Genomic DNA, 6,004 nt, shown 5'->3' with positions numbered 1-6,004 from the left:
GTGTATGTTTTGGTTCATCTTATAAATTGCTTGTCTATTTGATTTATAAATTCATCTGAAACCCTTTTCACATACTTGATCATGTTTATTGTGTTGTCAACACATTGGAAAGTAAACATGACTATGTGAATAAAGATTCCTAGATTTATCAGACATAAGGTTTTACTGATATGATAATCTACAACAGAGTTTACTTGCATTTGGTATAATGCTATGTTCTTTCCAGAGCATTGGCTAAAGTAAAGCTCAGATTGGGTGCATGGAGTATGCATCGGAAGGGACCGATATTGATGTAATGACCGCTTTAGTAATTTGGATTAGTAAAGGCAATTAGCACTAATTTTTATTATTTTATTATTATTTGTGAATTTATTTAGTTATGGATCCCAATATTTAGAAATAAATATTAGAGTTATAATTTCTCAATTCCGGAGATTTTATCAAACTCTAGGGGTATTATTTAGCTTATATGTGAAATATGTTATTTTTGTAATTTTTGCTCGGCGACAACAGAAAATGCGATGGATGGCTAGTTTGATCACATGGGTAAGTTTAGAACCTTATTTCTTAGTGGGAAATATTTTTGAGGAAATAAATTATTGGGATTGAGCGGGGTTATGGAAATTGACCATTTTACCCCTGGCTTTAGAAATACACAAGTTATAACTTTAAGGGCATTTTTGTCATTTGGGTAAATGGGGAATAGGTGGTTGCCTAGCTTTTTGACACCTAGCAAGCTGATTTTTTCAGCAAGGGAAATTTATTTTCCCTTATCATTTATCTCATTTGATGAAATTAAGAGAAAAGACCAAAAAATTGAAGAACTCTCTCCTTTCCTTCTCTCTCATTTCGAAACCAGTAAGATCAAGGGGAAGAGCTGCTAATTTTTAGTGTTTTCAGCAAAGAAACCTTGGGAGATTCAAACTAAGGTAAGCCCTAATGGAACTCTTCTTTGTTTTTTAAGCTTTTTCTTGATTTGAGGTTATTTTTTTGATTAATGAGGGCTGTTAGGATAAGATAGGTTTAGGGTTCGAATTTTAGGGTTTCTTTGAGTTGATTTTAACTCCTAGCAGCTGGTTTTAGTGTTTGATATTGATTGTATGCAACTTTGAACATTGAGTTCAAAGCTTTGAGCTTTAATGGCATAAATTGATTTGGTGTGTTTTTTTTTTGTGAAATACTAGTTGGGTTTTATTGTTTATGCATTGAATAGGAGCTCTGGAAGGTTTCATGGCAATTGGTGAAGAATTGAGCAACAAATGAAAAGTTTGGGGAAAATTGGTGCAAACCGGCTAGCCGGTTTGCAGTGCCACAAAAACCGGCTAGCCGGTTTTGGCAGAGTTCCCCGGGCCTTTCATTTTCTCAATTTTTGCCTTTTCGATGCCTCGGTTGGGTGTTTCCCCATTTCTAGAGTTAGAATAACCCATTAAGAGCATAGTAGAACCTAGGGTTTTGGTTTTGGATTTCCCGGGATTAGGGTTTTAATCATGTAACTTACCCAGTTTCAAAATGTGATTAGGGCATCCATCTAGCACGAGATTTCCGTTCAGGTCGGCCAGCACACTTGAATTCGGAAAACAGGTAAGAACTGAATATAATATATAATGTGATTATATGAGTGTATGTATATGTGTTTGTATATGCATGCTTGAATTGTGATTTGCACTACCAACACTTGTATGGATATGATACAGAGTGCATTGGTATAGTGAGTGTTGTTGTTGTGAGTACGATACAGTGTTACCAACACTGGTACGGGAAAGTACTAAGGTGTGTGGTATATCACTCAGTAGTACTCAGGGTACGGAGTAAACCCTACCAACACTCGTACAGTGAGGTACGTTGTGTATGTGGTATAGTGGTTGTACCCTAGTATTGAATGTTCATACTCATCTGTTAGGCTCTGTAAATAGGTGTATGGGCGCCTAGTTACAAGTCAGAAATTATATGATATGTTATATGCATTTCTTACTAAGTCTGTCGACTCACAGTTCTGCTTCCATGTGTAGGTAAAGGAAAGGCGAAGGCTGAACAGGAGTGAACCCGAGGTCAGATGGGATTGTACATGTCAAAGCAGCGCGACCTGGAGTGTTCGGTCTCGGGACATCTGGGGATTGTATTTTGATAGTCGCTGTGCGACCTGTAATAAATGTATATTTTGGAATGTTAATTTTATAAAGTTTGAAAACAGGATCCCGGCACTTGTAAATATTTTATAATAGTATAAAGTTTAATATTTAATGCAAAAGTTTTAATTTGACACGTTTTTTGAGAAAATTCTTTGATTAGCAAAGATTGCACTATAATTAAAAAAGCACTGTAGCGTGCCTTAGCATTAGGGCGTTACAATTTTGGTATCAGAGCCGCCAGGTTTGTCTACCGAAGCTTGCTAAGACATGTACAATCTTCATCAGAGAAAGCTCGGTTCACGGTTCAAAAAAGCCTTTACTTGTTTAGTATTTTAAATAAATGTGAATGTGAAAGCATGTTAGGAAGCATATTAGATTTTAATTAATTATTTAAAAAAAAAGTGTGTTGGCTTTAAGTCATTAAGAGCGGCGTTAAGTTTTGATCGCTGTCTAACCTGCCTGGCTTATGGATTCGCAGGCTAAGTCCTATTAAATGGACGCCCCGCGAAATACAAGAAGTCAGGGTGATATGGTTGAGACCGGAGGCGGTCAGAGGAATCCCCAAAATCCTCGTGGTCGCGGCCGTGGCCCTGGCAGAGCTCAGGGTGGTCGCCCTGTAAATCCACCACAAGCTCCTCCTGACTGGGAGCAAAGATTTGCGGAAATGCAAGATAGAATCCGCCAACAAGATGAAGAGATTCAGAGATTGAGGCAGTAGGGTCCTCCTGCCGTGCCTCCTCAAGTGGTTCAGGCCGTGGCAGTTCCAGCGGTGCCAACAGAATAACCTGTTGCTGGCAACCGTATGGAACCATTGTACGAAAGGTTCCGGAAGCAGGCACCTCCAGTGTTTCTGGGAGGTCCTGATGTAATGAAGGCTGAGCAGTGGCTCACAGTGATCGAGCGTATCCTCAACTTTATGGGAGTGGTTGGTAATGATCGGGTGACATGCGCCACTTTCCAGTTTCAGGAAGACGCTCTCGTGTGGTGGGAGTTGATAACCCTCACTCGGGACGTCACAGTGATGGCCTGGGAAGAATTCAAGGAGTTGTTTAACTCCAAATATTACAACAAAGCAGCCCGCAGTGTAAAGCGGAAAGAGTTCACTGAATTGGTTCAAACTGAAGGAATGTCGGTTACTGAGTATACGACAAAGTTTGACCGGTTGGCCAAGCTCGCCGCGGGAATTGTGCCAACTGATTTCAGCAAGAAAGAAAAATATCTGGCTGGTTTGAGTGCGAAGATTCGGCACGATTTGGTAATTACTACCACTGAGGCAACCACATATGCAGAGATGGTTGAAAAGGCTTTGAGAGCCGAGGGTACGGTGAAATTTCTTCAGGAGCCCCGGGTGACTCCAAGTGTTGGTGGAACCCCCACTGTTCCTACTCTTGTTTATGGTAGGGATGGTGGTGACTCCACCACCAATCAGAAAAGGAAAGTGATATCAGCTTCTGGTGGCTCAGGGCAAAGTAAGCGGTTCCGTGGGAACCAAGGCAGAGGTGGACGCCAGGGTTACTCTTACCTTGAGTGTCCACGGTGCAAGAAACATCATCCAGGAGAGTGTAACCGGAAGACATGCTTCCTGTGTGGCATGGTGGGGCATTTCAAGAAAGATTGCCCCCAGGCAAAGAAAGAGGAGCTGAGAGCTGAGGTGAAACCGATTCCTGCTCGAGTGTTTGCGATCACCCAAGCTGATGCTGCAACCAGTCCTTCTGTTGTGACAGGTCAGCTTCCCATCAACAACTCCTTGTTTACAGTTTTATTTAATTCGGGAGCTACACGCTCATATGTAGCTACAAGAGTAATTGATCTTTTGGGTAGGCCTTGTGATATTTTAGAAAGAGGGTTTGGAACCCTAATGCCTAGCGGGGAATTGGTTATCTTGTTGCGAAAATTATTAATTACTACGCAAGTGCACGCAATCAAGTAGTATACTCACGCAAGTGAGGTCGAACCACAGGGAATTGGATTAATTACTACTAAACTATACTTATAATTCTATTTGGCAAATCAAAAGTATTTATGATTAAAAAAGGAAGAAAGAAATTCAAGAAACTTAAAGAAACAAGTGAATATTAATCAAGATGAGAGAATAGGGAGACGAATCCTGTTGTTAAGTTACCAATGTTAATGTCTAATTGCTATCCTTCTCTTGAAGTGAATGACAGATTATAAATTAACCTAACTCTTTTCAGATCTTCTAGGTTCTAAATCTCATGCTCTCTAATTAATCTCTTAATTAAATTAACATGAAATCAGCATTAAGCAATAATCTAAATGTCACAAAGGCTATGTAAATACTTTCGTTTCACATCAAAACCTAGACTATCCAATTTTAGCATTCTCAATTCTCACTTTTCAGATTTCGAATTGAGATCATAAAACATGTAAAAGGTGATCAATCTTGCACATGGAAATTAAACACAAATATGAATAGTGTTCACAATCAAGATGGAGGAATGGCAATTATTCATTAACTAGGAAAAACTTAAACAACATTCATCATTCTCCCTAAATAGGAGTTTAGTTCAAAACATCCATAATCAAATCCATAATTAACATTGAAATAGAAAAGAACATAGAAAAATTAAAGAGAAAAGAAAGAACTAGTTGAAGCAATTGATCCAGGTCGCCACAAGCCGCTCTTCTAGCCTCCTCCTTTGTTTCTAGGGTTCCAATTCTGAATAATCCCTAATTTTCACGAACCCTCACTATTTAAACCAATTCTCATCTTTAAAATTCGTGAAATTACGAAACTGCCCAAAAATCCCGTCACTGGGGTCCCCGTCGCGGCGGCGAAGCCCCGTCGCGACGGGGTTAAACTTTGAAACTTCGAGATCCTCTCTGCCGGTTCCGTCGCGGCGGCATGTTCCCGCACGCGGCGGCATGTTCCCGATCGCGGCGGAACGAGCGACGACACAAACTTTGGTTTTTCTTCTCGATTCTTTCACCACTTTTCCTCAATTCTTGTACATACTTTCTTTAAACACCCAAGGACCTGAAACAAAAGAATCAAGCGTAAAATAGCCCTAAAACTAGAAACAAAGAGTGAAAACTAACTGAAAATACGACCCGAAACTTAGACTAATTTTAGCCTAACAAATTCCCCCAAACTAGATTCTTACTCGCCCCCGAGTAAGGTAAAAAAAAAAACTAACTACGCTGTCAGATAATCACTACGCTGCTGAGTCATGCTCTGTTTTCTTCCTTGCATAAACTAGAATTTCGATCCTACTAACTCTAACAATTAACTCAGATGCTCAATTTATAACACTATGTACAAATGCAAAAATTTATTCAAATGTGAAACATTGCTATAAAAGTTTTACTCTTTCCAACAGTTCCACAGCCTGATAACTCATAAGCTTGCATGCTTACCTTTCTCCACTAATGTTGACAGTATTCTTTGGAATCATTAGGTCTTTTCAAGGCTTTAGGTAATATGGCTCAGATATTCAGGGATAGGCGAAAGTCAATTTTGGCTCAAGATTTCATAAGCACACAAACAGAACCCACAAGCTTCTTACTTTTCTTTTTCTAAGATCCCATAATATTCCCAGATTTACCAAGATTGATAGAAGACATCTCTATTATTTTTCAACATCACTGAAAAAAAAATTTCTCTTTTTTTTTCACACATATTTTTACTTTTTATTGTGTTTTTTTTTTCATCATATTCCTTTTTTTTTCAGTGACATTGAATTACACAATTTTTTTTTTCTTCTCAATCTTACAAGTTTTTCTCCCTCTCACTATTTCCTCACACTAAATGTTTCTCCTCCCCCAAACTAATTATGTAGCTTATGATATCATGGATAAAATGGTGAAGAAAAATTAATAGTGTGGTTGCAATTTTTTTTTTTTTAAATCGATGG

Source organism: Cannabis sativa, chromosome 7 (genome assembly GCF_029168945.1).
Source record: "Cannabis sativa cultivar Pink pepper isolate KNU-18-1 chromosome 7, ASM2916894v1, whole genome shotgun sequence".
Taxonomy (NCBI): domain Eukaryota; kingdom Viridiplantae; phylum Streptophyta; class Magnoliopsida; order Rosales; family Cannabaceae; genus Cannabis; species Cannabis sativa.
The sequence above is the reverse complement of the archived record's forward strand: the minus strand, read 5'-3'. Positions refer to the sequence as shown.